This window comes from Microcaecilia unicolor, chromosome 1 (assembly GCF_901765095.1).
Source record: "Microcaecilia unicolor chromosome 1, aMicUni1.1, whole genome shotgun sequence".
Lineage (NCBI taxonomy): Eukaryota > Metazoa > Chordata > Amphibia > Gymnophiona > Siphonopidae > Microcaecilia > Microcaecilia unicolor.
Window position 1 is genome coordinate 248,446,967 of NC_044031.1, and position 21,497 is coordinate 248,468,463.

Here is a 21,497-nt window from a genome sequence, read left to right on the forward strand (position 1 = left end):
TAGTGTTTGGAATATGACCACTTTGAGAATCAGGTGCTCAACTTTAAAAGTTTATATTTATTTATTTACTTATTTATGGCATTTTATCCCACATTAAACATGAATTAGATTGGAACCTGGGATCATTTAATTTTTTTTTCCTGGAGAGAGTAATGCATTGCCCCCCCCCCCCCCCCAGGCTCTCTCCCCGTCTACAGCCAGATCTGCAGTGTGGGGGGGGGGGCGCAGGGGTGGACGAGGGGCGCAGAAATGAACCATGGAGAGAGCCTGTTGTTAAACATTTACCTGCACAGCACTGCACACTACCTTCCTGCTGCGGCCACTGCTGCTGCAGTTACAGCAGTGGCAGCAAAAACAGAAATAAAGATCGCGACATGGAGCCGCACTGTTCCTCCTGTTCCTCTAACAATTTCCTGTTCTCGAGCAGAGCCGGTCAGCTGCAAGCAGGAAGGGAACAACGGTGCAGGCCCGTGATCTTTTTTTTCTATTTTTGCCACCACTGCTGAAACAGCAGCAGTGGTGGCCATGGCAGGGGGGTATTGGTGGGAGTGGGGATAGCCTGGTCCTGGTGTGCCAATAGTAGTGGGGGTGTCTGGTGGGGGGGGGAGAGAGAAGGTTTGGGTATTGGGTGGGGCTGAAAAAAAGACTGTAACACTGGATGGAAGGGGGAGGGTGTGATTGAGGGTAGGGTTGAAGAGTGGGGATATGGGGATTAAGTGGGGTGATAGTGGGGACATATAAATTGAGCAGGAATAAAGAGGACCCCAGGTACAGGGTGACTGGATGATGGAGAAGGACAGACGAAGGGTGATGGGGAAGGACAGACGATGGATGGAGAATGGAGTGGGGAGGGGGAACAGATGCCAGATGGAAGGGAGAAGAGATGGGACAGATGCTGGATGAGAAGGAGAGAGGGGACAGATGTCAGATGGAAAGAGGGAGAGGAGGGACAGACACTGGATGAGGGAGAGAGAAGGGACATATGCCAGATGGAAATGGAGAGAGGAGGGACAGACACTGGATGAAGGGAGAGAGGGGATGGGAGGGGGAGAGAGCATGCAGTTGTTTGATGGAACTGGGGAGAGAGAGGGGCCTGAGCAGTGGCGTAGCCACAGGTGGGCCTGGGTGGGTCGGGGCCCACCCACTTAGGGCTCAGGCCCACCCAACAGTAGCACATGTTTAGCAGTAGCTGATGGGGATTCCAAGCTGTACCAGCTGAAGACTTCCCCCTGATGGTAATGAAAATGGTGTGCTCCACGATACTGGCACCTGCAAATGCTCTGTTTCAGCGTATGCCTGCTGCAGACTGCCAAGGTGGAGAGAAGCATTTTCCCACCAGCTTAGATATTTTTTGGAGGGGGAGGGGGAGAACACTTGTTGCCCACCCACTTCTTGCCTAGGCCCACCCAAAATCTGCTGTCTGGCTACGCCCCTGGGCCTGAGTGGATGGAAGTGAAGAGAGAGAGAGGTGCCAGATGCTGGATGAAGGAGGGAGAAAAAGAAGAGAGACTCTGGATGGAAGTGAGGAAAGAGAAGGGTCAGATGCTGGATGGAAAGGGGGTGAGAGGGGGCAGACGCTAGATGGAAAGGGGGAAGAGAGGAGGCAGACGCTGGATGGAAAGGGGGTAGGAGAGGGGGCAGATGCTGGATGGAAAGGGGGGGAGAGAGAGGGATAGATGCTGGCGAGAGTTAAGAAGAGATCGAGTATTTTTAGTTTAGTATAAAGTAGTGTGGTAGCTGTATTAATAAAGAAAATGGAAATAAGATGATATCTTTATTGGTCTAATTTTAATATATTTTTGCTAATGTTTGGAGACCCAACCCTCCTTTCTCATATCAGAACAGAATACCTTAATAGCAGTATACTGTCCTGACCTGAAGAAAGAGGTTTTGGCCTCTGAAAGCTAACTGGAAAATATATTTGATCCAATAAATTGGTATCATCATATTTTCCATTTTTTTTTGTTTTATGTGTATTTGTTAACCTATAGTATAATGATTGAAATATGTCAGTTTTTGAAATTTGCATCTGCGGGCGGGGGAGTATCAGCAGCACAGCAGGTAGGAAAGAACTGGAATGGTGGGGGCATCGGCTGCGGCGGTAGGAGGCGTCAGCTGCGGCAGTAGGGAGGCGTCGGGCAGTGGCCAGGCGGGGGACTCAGACCACTCTCAGTGCCCGGGGGCCCAGACCACTCTCAGTCCGCCCTGCTTCCTCCCCTCCCCGGTTCAGCATTGCCCCTCTTCCCTTCCACACATAATCTAACATCTCCTCTCTCTCTCACCTGTATTCCTCCTGGTCCAGCATCTCTATCTCCCTCCCCCTAGACAGTAGGGCAACATAGCTGCAGCAGCTAAAGTGGGAGAAAATCATTGTTCATAGCTAACTACACCAGTGAGTATCTCAAGGATCAGTCTGAGGCTCATTCTATTCAACAGCTCTGTGATGGTGCAGACAGGTTAGAAGCAAACGTTTTGGGGGTTTTTTTTAGATGATAATGTTAAGATTGGCAATAGGGTGTGTGTTTGTGGAGGGGGGGGGGAGTTATAAATAGAACAAGATGGCAATCTAAGAAAGCTCAATCCAAAAACAATGAAAAATGAAAGGTCCTGCATTTTGGGCCAGGAATGAGAGAGTGCGATACATGAAGGTAAGAATTTGATATGAACTAAAAGGAAATATAAATCACATTAAAAATATGATGATATGAATAAAAGTTTTATAAGGTGACAGCAAGAGCCATAAGGATGCTGCATTGCAGAGGGAGAGTCATAACTAGTAGCAAAAAAGATGTGATAGTGCCTATGTAAAAATCATTGGTGACACCTCATTTAAAATATTGTGCTCAGTTCTAGAAGTCTTACAAGTGAGAGTTTATACATAGGCTAGTGACATACATGACATAAATGACATAACTTGTGAAATGAAATAAGTGAAATGTGAAAGGAAACAAATGTCCTGTGCGTACCTCTTTTTACTAGAATATTTGATCTGTGATTGTTTACAGTTACTTTTCTAGTCTGTTCTTGAGCATGCTTTTTTTCATACAATACTTTTCATGCAAGCTGTAAATCATTACTTTATTAAGGCTGACACATGACAGCTAAACAATGCTGTAACTTTAGGATAGGAGGCAATCAAACTGTGCTTGCCCTGACTTTATCCTTTTTATTCTTTTCTGCATAGGATGGTACAATGCAGGAAGCCTGGTCCAATGTGATTATGATTGACAGATGTTCGAGGACCTCAGAGCCATTTAGCTGCAATATGTCAACTTGATTGAAATAGCAATTTACAGCTTATGTAACCATTATTGGGCAACACTTAGCTACACAGTCACTATTGTGTGAAGGGACTTTACATATATATATATATATATATATATATATATATATATTGGTACCTGCAGATAATAAGGCCCATTTTTCATAGAAACTTGAGAATGGACTTCTAGTCTAGTTCAGGATGAACTTTTTCTAAAATAGCTATAAGGACTTACAGAGGTGCATAATACTTGCAAACACGCACAACGATTACAACCATAATTTCATAACATTCAACTGTAAGTGGCACTGCTTCTGCATTTGCTTGTTTAAAATATTTATTAACCACACTATCTGCACATTCTAGGCGGTATACAAAATCAACATACATAAATACTGTTAAAAAATCATAATTGAAACAAATACAAAACACAACTTTAAAAACAAATAAGATGGACTTCCGGCGGAGCCGAGCGGGAAGATGGCCGCCGACTGAAGGGCTCCGCGACGCCGCATGAGAGATCCCCCGTTCCCCCCACCAGCCAGGACTCGCAAATGACAATCCACGCCGCATAAAGACATCGGGAGCACGGAGATACAAACCGGCTCTCGTGGAAGAGGCCCAGAGTGCTGTGGCCGAAGTTCATTGCACCGCGTGCGCCGCGATTCAAGATGGCGGCCGGAAGAACTGCAGAGCGGGCAAAGGAATGAGCGGCGGCGTGGCAAGCAGCGGATAGCGGCCTGGTAAGAAAAACAGACCCAGAGGCAAGGAAGATCGCTAAATGTAGGATAGCTCAGGAGAAATTTTTACCTGCTGCTCCCCTCTCGATTTGACAAGGGCATTGACCTGGTCTCGCACAATAACCATAGCGGGAAAGGAACCAGCCAAGCCCACGACATTAGAGGCGCAGCGACGCTCCAGTAACCTGGATCAATTAAAGAACTTGCTGTGGTAGGCACTAGAAGTCCCGCAGATAAATTAACAGCGTATAAATAAGAAGGAACGCTCTCAGATTGATCCTAGCATATTTGGTGGATAAAGAATCAAATCAAAAAGTATTACCCTGATCATGAGATTCAACTGATTCTGAATGTGGTATAGTAGTGCATACTGGACGGAGGATACTCGGCCCACCGGCTTTTTTTTTTTTTTTTTTTTTTTTTTTTTTTTTGAAAAAGGGTGTCAGCTCCCTAGGGCAGGTGTGCAAGAGCACAACGCTGAGTGAACCACAGATTGTATGGAGCAATATTTGAAGCCTAAATCTGCAGGCACAACGCGGAGCGGCACCAAATACGACAAAGGGAAACACACACCACCACCCACCGGAGTAAAAATGGCTGAGGGGAAGCTTGACAAACTCGGGGACTTCTCTGAAAAACAACTGGCCCAGATTACTATGGCAGTAAGTGCTGCGCTTAACCCCAGATTCGATCTGCTAGAGCGCCAGATGAGTAACATGGAAACTAACATGTCAGACACCGTGAAGAGGCTGGGAGAGGCGGAAAGCAGAATATCGGCCTTAGAAGATACCAGAGCACAGAATACCCAAGATATAGCCCGGATGACAGAACAACTCAAGGCACAGCAAGATAAGATCGAAGACATGGAGAACAGGGCAAGAAGATGCAACTTGCGCATAGTGGGCCTACCAGAGGCAATTCCAGAGAAAACGCTGGGCCACGTGCTGGAGCAATGGCTCAAAAAAGAACTGGCGCTGTATGATAGCTACGGAGAACTGTGCATCGAAAGGGCTCACAGGCTGGGCCGGTGGCAACAGGGACAGCAAAGGCCCAGATTGGTGATAATTAAAGTCCACAATTTCTTGCACAAAGAGGAAATTATGAGGGGCTTCCGCTTAAAAAGAGACACTCTGAGCTATGACGGAAACCAGATAAGAATATTCCAAGACTATTCTGCAGGAGTGCAAGAACAAAGGCGCAGATTTCATCCACTCTGCACGACCTTAGTCAACAGAAAAACAAGATTTTTGCTGCTTTACCCAGCTGTGTTAAAGATCCAGTATGATAACCAATGGCACTCTTTCCAATCAGTGCAGGAGGCCCAACGGTTTGTAGATACTAAATTACAGGCACCTGATGGGGCACCAACCTGACTGTGAGAACAACGAATTTCCTGGTGCTGAACCACATAATCCTCCTAAAGACAGGGGGAACTAGGACGATGTGATCTCCTAAGGTTGTATGAGACATTTGTTGATGTTACAAGGTTAAATGATAATATGATACCTGTTTGAATGATAAAGTTAATGGTGGGGGAAACTTACCTAGGCGGGGGCCATTTCTTACATTTCTGGCATTTCTTGCATTTCTTACATTTCTTGTATTGATTGAAACTAAAAGGAAGGGAGAACTGTCAAAGGGACCAAGGGGAAGGATTAGGGGGGGAGGGGAAACCTCATAGCGGCAATGTGCCAACTGGAAGTAGAGGAATAACGATAAGGGTTAGAAGGGAGGGGGGTTCAGGGAACGGGAGGGGAGGAGGGAGACTTGGGGAGGAACTACGCTCCAAGAGGGGAGGATGCTCCAGAGCTAGAAGAGTTGGGCCGCACATACGGTTTAGGCAAGAAGAAGGAACACACAAGAACTGCTTACTAAGGGGGGAAAAGAGATGTATGAAGCCACTGGAGAAGGGCTGGGACCCAGGGGCTACATTATTAAAGTATAAATATCGGGAAATTACAAATTCACATAGTTGCACACTGTAAAATAGTCACTTGGAACGTGGGTGGCATTACGTCTCCCATCAAAAGGAAAAAGATTCTGACACAGCTAAAACGCCTTAACATAGACATAGCATGCTTACAGGAAACGAAGTTGACGGCAGCAGAACACGAAAAACTCAGACAGGGATGGATAGGGCAGGTGATACATGCTTCCCCAGATGGGCGAAGGGGGGGAGTGGCAATATGTATCCATCGCAGACTTGCATGTAAGGCAGAGAAGATCTTTCATGATCCTAAAGGAAGATTCCTCTTGGTTAAGCTATGGTTACAAGGGAGAGAATTATACCTACTAAATGTTTATGCTCCCACCCCGCCAGACAGCTCCTTTTTCCCAGAGTTGCTGAGGAGGTTGGTACCATATGAAGACAAACACCTGATCGTAACAGGGGACATGAATATATCCATAGATCCTAAGATGGATTACTCGGGTGAGGGTGGCCAGGGTGGAGAGGGCAGAAGGGGATCACTGATGCTAAGTGAGTTCGCTAACTCCCTCTCCGTGGTGGACACATGGCGTAACTTACACCCAGATCAAAGAGATTATACACACCGATCAAGGGCCCACGGGACATGGGGCAGATTAGATTACATATTTATCTCAGCAGCCCTGTTTCATTGCGTGCGAGACGCGAAAATAGAGGAGGTGGTGATATCTGATCATGGCCCTGTCTGGTTGGAGCTGGAGGCTCCAGGAGGCTTCCAGCCGTCTAGACGATGGCGGTTCCCTGGACATCTGATAAAGGATAAATCTTTTCAAAAATTCTTAGAGGAAAAATGGGAAGAGTATGAACTGTTCAATAAGGACCACAAATCGAATCCACAGTTGTTCTGGTGTGCAGGAAAGGCGGTGCTGCGAGGGGACCTGATAGCATACGTAGCAAATAAATGGAAAAAGAACGCAGCTTGCCTCTTACAGTTGAATAGGCGACTGTGGAATGCCAGACGTCAGTATATAGAACGAAGGTCCACGGCCACTAAAGAGGCTTATTTGTCTCTACAAGCCGCGGTAAACTCCCTATTGCATGAAAAAACACTACAGAACAGAACTTTCCAAAAATATAAGTTTCATCGCTTTGGAAATAGGGCAGGGGGTATGCTAGCCCGGTTGGTTCGGAAACAGGAAGGAAATAGAACTATATCGGCCTTAAAAGAAAAGACAGGCGGCCTCACTAATAATCCAGATAGGATCCTTCAAATATTGCAGGAACATTTCAGTGATCTTTATAAGGCCAATCGGCCTGCCACGGAGGCTCAAATGAATGACTTCCTCAGTAGAGCAAAGATGCCAAAGTTGGGAGAGTCGGAAATAGCAGGTTTAGAGGCCCCTATCCAAATTAAAGAACTGTCTGACGCAATAAAAGGGCTAAAGTCTTTCTCGGCTCCCGGAATGGATGGGTATTCAGGAGAATTTTACAAAATGCTCCAGCCCCAGTTGATAGGCCCATTATTTGAGTATCATCAAGCGGTAATTCGAGAGGGCAGATTCCCATTGCATGAAAACACTGCTTCTATATCATTACTACTGAAGCCGGGGAAAGGTGGGGAGGAACCCGAATCCTATAGACCTATCTCGTTGATCAATGTCGATATCAAATTGCTCGCAAAGATCCTGGCCACACGACTCAATGCATATCTCCCAACTGTGATTGAACCCACACAAGTAGGATTCATACCAAAAAGACACTCGGTGACCCACATACGAAGAGTCTTACTAGCAATGGCAAAGTGCCGGCATGAGGAGATCCCAGGGATTTTGGTGAGCCTCGATGCCACAAAGGCTTTTGACAGGGTCGAATGGACCTTCTTATTTTACGTACTAGACTGGATAGGAATCCCTGCAGAAATGAAACAAATTATAGAGGCCCTATACTTTGATATGAAAGCCCATGTCACAGCAAATGGGGGGATTTCAGAAGGGTTCCCAATAAGCAGGGGAACACGACAGGGTTGCCCGCTCTCACCACTTCTGTTTGATCTCACCTTAGAGCCTTTACTACGCTATTTAAACTCAGACCCTGGAATTGAAGGGGTGAGATTAGGGGAACAGGAAGTTCGAGCTCTAGCTTATGCCGATGATATTCTACTGGTATTGGCTAACCCGAAGGAGTCCTTCAAGGCTGCCTTGACACTGATTAGGAAGTATGGACAGATATCAGGATTTGGCCTTAATCTCTCAAAATCATGCGCGATGTCCATGGATAGTGATACCAAAATAAACTGGGAAGGAGAAGCTTTATTGCGATGGGAGACAACAAAAATGAAATACTTAGGAGTGTACATGACCAGAGATGGGGCCTCCCTGTATAAAGAAAATATAGGTCCGTTAATGGAGATGACTAAAAATAAGCTGATTATGTGGAGGGAATTACCACTTACAATATGGGGTAGAATAGCGCTCTTTAACATGATGGTAGCCCCTAAGTGGTTATATGTCTTCCAACAATTACCATTGTTTCTAAAGCGAAAAGATGAACTATCTTTACAGAGTCTATTACAAAAGTACCTCTGGCAGGGGAAGAAACCGAGAATTCCATATCACCTGATGACAGGCACAAGGGAGGGAGGCGGTATGGGACTGATGAACATTAAATTCTTGGCAGTTGCAAGTTCCATGAGACACATAAATGATTGGTATCGTGGGACGTCTGAGTTTTCCATTACCCAGGTGGAGACGAGGATGTTCCCCCACATACACTTTAGTCACCTACTTCATACAGGGACACCGTTGCCCAGTGGAGCACTCAGGAGACATCCCCTGCTGAAGGCCCTCAGGGAGACATGGAGATGGGTGTGTAGACGGTATCATTTCTCTACCAGAACGTCCCCATGGATGTCCATATGCGATAACCCGGCATTCCCACCAGGCCAAGGGGTCAGTGTTTTTCATAAGTGGGCTCAAAAGGGGATAATATACCTGGCGCACTTAGTCACGGAACAGGGACGAATTCTTCCATACACAGAGCTACAAACTCGGTTTCAGATTCCCCCGACATATCAATTTGCATATTATCAACTGAGACATTATGTTGCTTCCCTGGAGTGGACTGACCTCACGGAGGATGTGGTTGAGGTCCTCTCCGAGGAGTTCACTCTGGGAGCGCAACTTTCAATACCATTGAGATTCCACCATCGCCAACTGAAGGACACTGCTGCAGAACTAGATTTTAGACAGATTGCACGGGATTGGTCGAGGGACCTGGGTTGTACATTTACGGAGGAAGAATGCAGATCATACTTGAAAGCTATGTATAAACAAAGACTTTCTATACCTCAAAGAGAGAGGTTATACAGATGGCTGTTGAGAACGCACATGTCTCCTCATAGAGCGCAAAGAGCAGGGTTTGACACTGAAGGAACCTGCCCTAAATGTAATCAGAGGGCGGCTTCTCTGGGCCACATGTTTTGGGGTTGCCCACTGGTGGGAAGGTTCTGGAGGCAAATCCTAGCGGGAATAGAGCAATTGTGGAACTGTACTTTCATATGTGATCCCCTAATTTTATTCAACCGCTTTCAGTTAACTACAGAGGCACCAGAGGGTTTTAAGGCATTCGCCAAGATGACTATATATTTTGGAATAACTACAATACTACAATTTTGGAGGGCAAAAGAAATACCCCCCTTACAGGCATGGCGTGCACAAATGGTGCGACAAATGAGAATAGACAGGTGCGGGGTGCCTGATCTGGAAAGCCCCGCGGGTCTTAAGTTCAAGGCCCAGTGGGAAATGCTATGGATCACCCTGCCGGCTAAGGCGCAAAGCCTGCTGCTGAAATTTTAATTCAATGCAAGGCCCAGTGGTTTGTCAATAAACAGGGGGGCCCTGGGTACCGGCAAAAATGGTCCAGTTCTGCTAAATGGTTGACATGCAATGCACGGGGAGCGATGCCACCTCATTGGCTGTTGACTTCTTGTATGTACTACATTGTTAGCACAATTGACTTTGTAATGGAGCAAAGAGGGGAGGGGGGGCGGGATAGGGCACGAGGAGGGAGGGATAGGGAGGGGGGGCTGGAATAGGGAGGGAAGGATGGGGAGAAAATGTAAATACTACACTGTAACATGATAAGCTGTTTCAGCCTGTTGGTTGGCGAATTATTAGGTGTAATTATACCTGTCTTTTGGCAAGAACGATTTATTTGTTTGTTACAACTAATAAAAATGATTTAAACATAAAAACAAATAAGATATATAATCGGAGACCATAAGCTTGTAAAAAAAATTTTGTTTTAAAACTTGAATTGCTTTCTTTCTGATCTCATAGGGGAGAGTATTCCAGAGAAGAGCCCCTTCAACCACATGTAGCTGTCCCAATGTACAAGCCTAGACATGTACACGCTGTCAAGTTAAGCAGTAAGGCCACAATGTTTTCTTCATTTTGGAAGTGGAAATAAGCAGGTTCAAGATCAGCCAGCATTTCCTAACTGCATGCCTCTCTTACTAACCTAGGGATCCAACCAAGGAGTACTTTTACTGAGCTGCAGTAAAAAAAAGGCCATGCCCTAGCGGCGGGAACCTTTTTGCCATGTGCTGGGTCCCTTCTTACCAAAATAGATAAAAAAGGCTGAAAATAGCCATGGCCATGAGGTAAGATTGCTCTTTCTGCATGGTCATGCGGGGGGGAATCACCTACCACCACCCACTGAAGTGGTGGTAAGGGATCCTGTGCTAACCCGGCAGTAACTGGGTAGTGCACAGCACTACCCGATCACCACTGGGTGCCCGGGTTGGGCCGGCGGGAGCTCCAGATTAGCATGCGCTAAGCTTACTGCTGCTTTGTAAAAGGGCCACCTAGTAACTTGCACCACAAAAGGGAAGATTCACTCAAACGGGCGGATTGCCTGCAAGAAATGGGAAGTAAAAGTGGAAAACCAATCTGTAAGGCCATGTACTTTGAAGTAGAAAAAAAAACCCTTTTTTGTTTACTTAATTTAAAAAAGTAGAATGAACATGAAATTTTTGTTTGAGGCTGCAGCAGAAAGGATCTGTAATCTAACATTTCAATTGCCAGCTATATATTGTGGCTGGGAGAGAAAGTATATTCCATTAGCTTCAGGTGTGCTCTGACTTGGTTCATTGTTCACTGCCTCAAGTAAGAATTACATGTGGATGCTGGCTCAAGCAGTAGGGGAGCAGGGGCATTGATGAGGGATGAGCTGTCATTTGCAATGACATATCCCATGTCATTAACATAGTAAATGACAGCAGGTAAAGACCTGAACAGTCCATCCAGTCTCCCCAACAGTCACACTCGTTATCAAGTCATGATTAAACCAACAATGAATGTGGTATACAATACTTTTCTCGCTCTGGCATTTCTGGGACGTAGACCATTGAAATCTGCCTGGCCTTGTTGCTTGTCACCTTCCTCTGGATCGCTTCAAGTCTTTTTACATCCTTAGCAAAATATGGTCTCCAAACTTGAACACAATACTCCAAGTGGGGCCTCACCAATGACTTGTACAGGGGCATCAACACCTCCTTTCTTCTGCTGGTTACGCCTCTCTATATATAGCCTAGCATCCTTCTGGTCATGGCCACCACTTTGTCACACTGTTTTGTCGCCTTCAGATCCTCAGATACTATCACCCCAAGGTCCCTCTCCCTATCTGTGCATATCAACCTCTCACCTCCTAGCATATATGGCTCCCTTGGAATTCTACTCCCTAAGTGCATCACTCTGCACTTCTTTGCATTGAATTTTAATTGCCAAATATTAGATCATTCTTCCAAATTTTGCAGATCCTTTTTTATGTTTTCCACTCCCTCTGGAGTGTCCACGCCACTCTGTTACAAATCTTGGTATCATTCACAAAATGGCAAACCTTATCTTCTAACCCTTCACCAATGTCATGCACAAATATATTGAACAGAATTGGCCCTAGCACTGATCCTTGAGGCACTCTATTACTCAGCTTTCCTTCCTTTGAGTGAATTCCATTATCCACCATCCTCTGGTGTCTGTCAACCAGTTCCTAATCCAGTTCACCACTTTGAGTCCTAACTTCAGCCTGTCAACTTAATTCAAGAACTTCCTATGAGGAACTGGGTCACAGGCTTTTTGCTGAAATCTAGTGCACGTCCTTGATCCAATTCTATGGTCACCCAGTCAAAGAAATCAATCAGATTCATTTGGCATGATTTACCTTTGGTAAAACTATGCTATCTCAGATCTTGTAACCTACTGGATTCCAGGAAATTCACTATCCTTTCCTTCAGCATCGCTTCTATTACTTTTCTAATAACTGAAGTGAGGCTTACCGGCCTGTAGTTTCCAGCTTCTTCTCTGTCACCACTTTTGTGAAGAGGGATCACATCTGCTCTTCTCCAATCCCTTGGAACCTCTCCCGTCTCCAAAGATTTATTAAATCTTTGAGAGGATCCGCCAGAACCTCTCTGAGCTCCCTCAATATCCTGGGATGGATCCTGTCCGGTCCCATAGTTTTGTCCACCTTCAAATTTCCAAGTTCATAAACACTCGAGAGAACGGTCCTGTATCCACTCCCAACTCATATGTACCTTTGCCAGCCAATCATGGTTCCACAGAAGTACTTGTTTAGCACATTTGCTTTTTCCTCATTATTCTCCATATTTATTTATTTATTATATTTGTATTCCGCACTTTCCCACTAAAAGCAGGCTTAATGCGAATGCGGCTTACATAGTAATAGGTAACACAGAATTTTGTTATGTAAAGTAGGAAATTAAGTATAACATAATAGAAGGATGGATGGGTAGTAAATGGAGCATATTTCAGTCTCACAATTCCATTTTTAGCCTTCCTTCTTTCACTAATATAACTGAAAAATTCTTGTCTCCCCTCCTTACATTTCTAGCCATTTGTTCTTCTGCTTGCACTTTTGCCAGACATACGTCTCTCTTGGATTTTCCACTTAGCTTTTGATGAAACAGTTTGCTAAAATTACCAATGCTACCCTTTGACCATCTTCTTCTTTTGTGTATTTGCTTTACCCTCTTTTTGCAATGCTTATGTCTCTTAACACCCTGCTTTCCTAAATATTTAGGGAGTTCTTCTTGTTTCCTATTTCTAGCCTTTATACTACTCTCTTCTGCCCGTCAGCTAAAGCGGTATAGAAAGTTATTGCAAATAAATAAATGAATTGGCTTCTTTCAGTTTTATCCGGTGTTCCTCTTCTGGAGTTTTTCTGTAGTTCATGAATGCCAACTCTTTTGCCTTTATTTTCTCAGCCACTTGCTTGGAGAACCATGTCGGTTTCTTTTTTCTCTTGCTTTTATTTACTCTCCTCACATAAAGGTCAGTAGTCTTATATATATAGCTCGTTCAGCCTGGACCACTGTCTTTCCACTTGTATGTCCTCCCAACCCATCAGCTGTTTCTTCAGGTATTCCCCCATTTTACGAAAGTCAGCATGTTTGAAATCCAGGACTTTGAGTTTTGAGTGGCTGCCCACTGCTTTAGTTGTTATATCAAACCAGCTAAACAAATGAGAATGAACAGAAAAGGCACATTTAATGTTTTTTTTCATTCATCGATAATAATCTACATTGGGGCCCTTTTACTAAGGCATGTGGAGGGGCATAATGGAACAGAAACGCCTATCTCCATGGGCGTTAATCTCCGAGAACGGGTCCGTGAAGGGGCGGACCAAACTGTATTTACGAAAAAAATAGACGCCCATGTTTTATTCGCCAATGTGTGAGCTGGGCGTTTTTGCTTTTCAGCGATAACGGAGAATGAAAGCGCCCAGCTCAAAAACGAATAACTCCAAGGCATTTGTTCGTGGGAGGGGCCAGGATTCGTAGTGCACTGGTCCCCCTCACATGCCAGGACACCAACCGGGCACCCTAGGGGGCACTTTTACAAAAACAAAAAAACAGGTAAAAGAGCTCCCAGGTGCATAGCACCCTTCCATTGTGTGTTGAGCCCCCCCAAATCCCCCTCAAAACCCACTGCCCACAAGTCTACACCATTACTATAGCCCTAAGGGGTGAAGGGGGGCACCTACATGTGGGTACAGTGGGTTTGGGGGGGTTGGACGACTAATAAGCATTAAGCAGCACAATTGTAACAGGTAGGGGGGATGGGCCTGGGTCCACCTGCCTGACGTCCACTGCACCCCCTAACAACTGCTCCAGGGACCTGCATACTGCTGCCTGGGAGGAGGGTATGACATTTGAGGGTGAAAATAAAAAGTTGTGAAACATCATTTTTTTGTGGTGGGAGGGGGTTAGTGACCACTGGGGGAGTCAGGGGAGGTCATCCCCAATTCCCTCTGGGGGTAATCTGGTCATTTAGGGCACTTTTTGGGGCCTTATTCGTGAAAAAACAGGGTCCAGGAAAAGTGCCCTAAATTCTAGCTACAAACGCATCCATTATCGGCGAAGGGCGCCCATCTCTGTTCGGGTGATAACCACGCCCCAGTTCCGCCTTCGACACGCCTTCGACACGCCCCCGTCCACTTTGTCCGCATCCGCGACGGAGTGCAGTTGAAAGCGACCCAAATTCGGCTTTTGATTATACCGCGTTATTCGTTTTTGTGAGATAAACGCCCATCTCCCGATTTAGGTCGGAACTTGGGCGTTTTTCTCGTTCGATTATAAGCTGGATAGGCGCCTACGCGCGTCAATTTAGAGCTACCGTGTGCCCCAAGCAGTAATTCCATTTTTTATGTGCATCCAATATGCGCAGCAGGAAATTTTTTTTAATTTTATACTATGTGGCGCTAACCACGCGGTAATCGGCAGTGTATGTGTGCTGATGATTATTGCCCGGTTAATGCGTGAGACCTTACCACTAAGTCAATGGGTGGTGGTAAGGTCTCAGACCCAAAATGAACGCGAGCTGATTTTTATTTTGCCGCACATCCATTTTTGGCAAAAAAGGCCTTTTTTCAGGTGCGCTGAAAAATGGACCTGCGTTCGTCCAATACACACATCTATACCAGCGCAGGACATTTTTCAGTGCATTTTAGTGAAAGGACCCTATTATTGGCAAAGAGGGCACACTCTTCCTTGCTCTTTCTTGTCAATTAGAACAAGTAACTATTTATTAGGATTTTTTTACCACCTTTTTGAAGGAATTCACTCAAGGCGGTGTACAGTAAGAATAGAACGAACATGAGCAATAGGCAATTACAGTAGTAAAAATATTCAAATAACAATACAAAGTATGGCGTGGAGGGGCATTTTTGAAAGGGATGTCCAAGTTGCGATTTGGACGTCCTTACAAAATGGTGAAATCTAGGGGCAGAGAAACCTGTATTTTCGAAACAAGATGGATTTCCATCTTTTATTTTGAAAATACCGTCAGGGACGTCTAAATCCTTAAATTTCGCCGTCCCTAGATTTAGATGTCCCTAGACAAGACATTTCTGATTTTCAGCGATTTTCGAAACCAAAGACGTCCATGCCAGAAATGACCAAATGCAAGCCATTTGGTCGTGGGAGGAGCCAGCATTTGTAGTGCACTGGTCCCCCTGACATGCCAGGACACCAACCAGGCACCCTAGGGGGCACTGCAGTGGAGGTCATAAATTGCTCCCAGGTACATATCTTGCTTACCTTGTGTGCTGAGCCCCCAAAACCCACTACCCACAACTGTACACCACTACCGTAGCCCTTACGAGTGAAGGGGGACACCTAGATGTGGGTACAGTGGGTTTGTGGTGGGTTATGGAGGGCTCGCTGTTTCCTCCACAAATGTAACAGGTAAGGGGGTATGGGCCTGGGTCCGCCTGTCTGAAGTGCACTGCAGTACCCACTAAAACTGCTCCTGGGACCTGCATGTACTGCCATGGACCTGAGTATGACATCTGAGGCTGGCACGACATTTTTTAAAGATATTTTTTGAGGGTGGGAGGGAGTTAGTGACCACTGGGGGAGTAACGGGAAGTCATCCCCAATTCTCTTCGATGTTCATCTGGTCATTTTGGGCACCTGTTTGTGCCTTAGTCATAAGAAAAACAGGTCCAGATGAAAACATCCAAGTGTTCGTCAGGGACGCCATTGTTTTTTTTCAATTATGGGTCAAGGATGTCAAGTGTTAGGCATGCCCAAGTCCCGTCTTCACTATGCCTCTGACACACCCCCTTGAACTTTGGCCATCCTTGCGACGGAGTGCAGTTGGAGATGTCCTAAATCAGGTTTCGATTATACAGATTTGGATGTCCCTGGGAGAAAGAAGTCCATCTTCCGATTTATGTCGAAAAATGGACATCCTTCTCTTTTCGAAAATGAGCCCAATAGTGTACTACTTACAATGTCAATACAATACATAATAGAACATTTTAATTGTTAGTGAAGGGTAAAGCAAAAATGTAACTTATAGATAGGTAAGAGAGTAAGAAGAGTTAGAAAGTAAGGTGACTGATTTAAAAAAAATGTTGCACATGAGGTCAGAGAGTGGTTAAATATTAGCTCAGCTAGGGTGGGAGTGGATAAACATGTCCTGCTGCAGTATGTGCAGCCCAAGTCTCTCCTTGTGTTGGAGAGTAACAGGTTAGTTATTTCTTCCATTAAAGGCCTGGTTGAACAGCCTGTTTTACAAAGCCACGCCGCCGACCCTAAGTACGGCAAATGAGAGGAAGCCTATTCAATTCCTATGGGCTTCCTCTCATTTGCCGTGTAGGAATCAACCAGCACAGCCCTGCAAAAGAAGCCCTATGTAACTTTGCAAGTCAACTAGGCAATATGCAGCGCATGGTGGTCAGCAGTTTTAAAGCCACTGACAGCCGTGGGCTAAATTAGACCCAAATATTCAATGACCACCATGTCCAGGCACTGGCGGTGAATATCTGTCATCAGGCAAAGATAGGACTGTTTTAGTTGTAGTCCTATCTGCCCAGCTAGGTATGCTAGCACTGGCACTGAATATCACTAGTGCCTGAATATCTTCCAGGTCCACCCTGGTTCTACATATACACAACCCAACACTAACTAGACAGTGTCGCAGGAGTCAGAGGGGATATTCAGTGGCATTGGCCAGGTAAGTGCTACTGAATATCCCCTCTTGGACTATTGATTCAAGTTTAAGCAGGCAGGAGCCTCTCCTGTCTGCGGAAACCCCTTTAAATAGCTATTCCGAAGTTTATAGCAGTGCAGCTATGCCAGGTGTCGCCGTAAGCCTCAGTTTAGACATAGGCAACGTAGGCAATTGCCTAGACTGTGAAATATCAAAGGCACTGAGCATCTAGGTCTAAAAGGACCTTTCTTCCACTTAGAGCCATTCACTGGTACAATTTCAAAGAGACATCACCAAGGCACTGTGGCTCAACAACCCCATCCTTGCTTTCTAGTCTCCAGCTCGTCACCCCCACCCCCACTCTCTTAGCTCAAAGGGAGGATAGAGAGGATTCCTGCCCTTACCCTCCAGTCCTGGGTACTGAAATCTTAAATCCAGTCCGGTATCTTAAGGGCAACCAAACTGGTGGTATTACAAGAGTTTGTCTCCTCTAAATCTGGTCTGAGGTGTGGACCCATATTTAAAAAAGAGAAGAAGGATGAGAGAAGGGGGGAAGGAGGAAGAGTGGGGAAACAGGAAGAAAGGAGAGAAATATGAAGGCCACAGAGAAAAGAGTTCTGGGCAGAAAAAGAGAGATGGGGAGGGGAGAAAAAGAGATAGGAAATCATAAATGGAGTTGCACTGAGGGTGGGAGGGGATATGTGTATGTGTGAGGAACTCAGGTAGAGGGTGTCATTTGGTCCAGGAGGGATGTCTGTGTGTGTCACTTGGAGTTTGAGGACATTACTCCAGAGATATATGTGTGAGCATGTGTCTATTGCTCCACAGAGTTTGTTGTTTGTATATGTAATGCTGTTTTTATGAGGAGCATGAGATGGTGTGTTGTGTGAGCAACAGTGAGCTCCCAATGATTTTGTGAGGGGCAGGAGATATGGGGTGGTGTTTTTCTCTTTTGAAGGGCAAGAGATGTTATGTTGGGGCTGATGAATTACTGTTGTTGTGGGGCGCCAACAGTCCCCTTTCTCAACAAACTTCCCTTTTTTTTCACCCTCTCTATTTATCTTTATCTCAATCCTTCTATTTCCCATTCTTCTCTTTAAAAAACTGTAGTAAATAATTTGGCATACTACACTTTGTATGGCACTAAGTTCATCTCTTGCTTGGTGTACATATTAAAATATTAAGAAATTTGGGGGGTACTTGCTACATAAAGGGTTGAAAAATACAGCAATAAGGTATAGGAAATGATCAGAAGATATTTGCAGGTATTTGCCAAGGCTCAAACTGTAATAGAAGAACAGTCAAGATTTTGAGTATCAACAATGTTCAGTAGCTAGAATATTATCCTCATTTGAAACATTATGGGCAACAAATTCCACCTGTGGATTGATTATCTTTAATGAATCTTAAATTTCAGTTATCGAAGTGAAGAAAAAACAGCCTGATTTTCGAGAACTAGGTTAGCACTTTGAAGAAAGAACATAATACCTTTCGACTAGATAATAATAATAGCATAGTAGTCTCAGAAGAATAAAGGTAGACCATCAAAGTGTGCTTTCTTAATAAAATTTCTGCTTTGTTTTTCTTAGAACAATTTTAGAATTATTATATATCCATCCTGATAGCTTTTTTTTTTCTGTACTGGACTTCAGTCTTCATGTCATTGATTCCAAACATCAGAACAAAATTGGTTTGGTTGTGTCTTTTAATGTACATATATTACTGTAAGGTGGTAAATGTACTGTACCTCTGAAGGAAAGTGATACCTAAAATGAGCTGGAAACAGAAGACGGCTTTTCTTTTATTGTTACTGAAAAGTCTGTAGCCATAACGTTCTGAAAAAGCAAGCAAAATGTGTGGAAATCCTCTCACCTGTTTGGAATGATTACGTTAAAAATTGCAGCATTTTTTCAAAAACACATTTTTTTCAAACAGAACCCTGGGGCTGAGAGGAGAAGGAGCAAATAGGAAAGGAGAAAACTCATAACTATGGCATCTTTGCAAAAAGTTTTGCTAAGGCCACGCAATGCACACATGTAGTTAAGCTTTAATGAGAAGAAATGCAGAGTGATGCACTTGGGATGCAGAAATCCAAAGGAGCTGTTTGTGATGGGAAGAGAAAGACTGATGTGAAAATCAGAGGCCCACCAAATTTCACTTTGTTTTTTGCTTCTGCACCCAAAACCGACTCAAAAGTGATGTTCGGTCTTGTTTTGGTTTCAGCCAAACATGCTGGTGCCTCCTTGGTGGAGGAGAAGCCTAATGGTTACTGCAGCAATCTGAAAACCAAGGAAATTGGGTTTGACTCCCACTACAGCTCCTTGTGACTCTGGGCAAGTTACTTAATCCTCCATTGCCCCAAGTACAAAATAAGTATCTTATATAATATGTAAACTGCTTTAATAGTAACCACAGAAAGGTAGTGTAACAAATTCTATTCCCTTTACCCCCTGCCCATCCAGAAAGAGCCACCTTTCCCAGGTCTGCTGTCTTGTTGATTCCCACTTGTTCTTGCCCACACCAGCTCCTGCATCAAGAAGGCTTCGGGTGGGGCGGGGGGGGGGGGGTCTCATGATGTTGGTACTCCTTTTGATTTAAGGCGTGAAGATTCATGGGGTAGGTATACTTATATTGTCACCACTAGGGGGCACCCTAGGGTGAGTGAGTGATCCCTCAAGGAGTCTCACATAGGTATGGCTGGTGCTGAGAGGGAGCTGTAGCCTTCCTGTTATTCCTGTTTCCCCCATAACTAGCTCAACCTATGGAAGCCTTCCTAAAATGACCACAATTCCCAGCATTTCCCAAAACCAAGCTTTTATTGTGGTTATAATAAACAGAAAATACAAGCCCTTATTTTTGGCATTTTCTTATAGGGTTTTCAGAATACACAAAAGCACTGATAGCAAAGTAATATTCCCTTTTCTTTAAAAGCAGTAGACAACACAGAGAGGGTCCAAAGCTCAGAACACAGTCCAAAAGCACAAAAAAAGTACCAAGAGCCTCTAATAAACAGGACAAAGATTTGTATTTGCACAGTGTAGATCTCTCACACAATAACTTGACATGGGACCATGTTTCAGAGTGATGCGCCTGCCTCAGGGTTCGTATGTCTTCAAAAATTCATAAATGGAAATTGCCCACCAAAGGCTCAAAAATGAAGTCCTTATCCTTGAGTAAGCATGAAATAAAACCCAACACTATGCTAGACAATGAGCATGGCATAGCTTAGTAGGCTATCCTGCTTATAATCAAAAGAGAAAAACGCCTATATTCCGACCTAAATCGGGAGATGGACGTCTTTCTCTCGCGGGTGCCCAAATCGGTATAATCGAAAGCCAATTTTGGGCGTCTTCAACTGCACTCCGTCGCGGGAACGAATAAAGTTGATGGGGGCATGTCGGAGGTGTGGTGAAGGCGGGACTTGGCGTGGTTATCGGCCGAGCAGAGATGGGTGTCTTTAGCTGATAATCGAAAAAAAGGTGTTGTTACCGCAATTTTGGGTCACTTTTTTTGGACCCTTTTTTTTCACGAACAAGTCCCAAAAAAGTGCCCCAACTGACCAGATGACCACAGGAGGGAATCGGAGATCACCTGCCCTGACTCCCCCAGTGGTCACTAACCCCCTCCCACCAAAAGAAACCCACTTTACAAACTTTTTTTGCCATCCTGTATGCCAGCCTCAAATTCCGTACCCACCTCCATGACGGCAGAATGTGTTCTATCCTCTGACAGCCTTTCCCTGGTTCTGATGTGGCTCTCGGGTGAGTGTGACACCTTTTCTGTTATGCGCACTGCAGAGTCACAACAGCATTGCATTGTGGTGGGTGTAGGGTATTGGGCTCCGTGATTCCACTAGCTTGTGTTCAATGTTGGTAGTTGGTAGGCTACACTCCCAAGGTGCTTTTCCCTCTGCTTAATGGGTCAGAGTGTGCCCTGTTTTGTTTCCGGTAGTCCATGAGGTAGTGGTCATTTTTGTAAGCCAGTTTTAGATCCCAGTCATGTGTTAGCCACGTTACAGCACTTAGTTCGTACCTTGAATGTTGCTGAAAGAGGGCATTGTGCACCATTCTGCCAGCTGGGACCTACTGCTAATCTCAGTACCAGGGAGACTCTTTGCAAGTGGGGCACAACCTCTGATCTGCAGTTAACTGTGAGTAAACGTGCTTATTCCAATAAAGGACGTTTTCGGAGAAATTAGTCTTCAGGTGTCAACTGGTGTGCCAAGGTTCTACAGCAGCAACAAGTCCTAGAGGCCTGCGTGTATGCAGGTCCCTGAAGCACTTTTAGTGGGTACCGCAGTGCACTTCAGGCAGGTGGACCCAGGCCCATCCCCCCTACCTGTAACATTTGTGCTGGTAAATGGGAGGCCTCCAAAACCCATGGTACCCACATGTAGGTGCCCCCTTCACCCCTAAGAACTATGGTAGTGTTGTACATTTGTGGGTAGTGGGTTTTGGGGGAGGGGGCTTGGGGGCTCAGCACCCGTGGTAAGGGAGCTATGCATGTGGAAGCGTTGTCTGAGGTCCACCGCACTGACCTCTAGGGTGACCAGT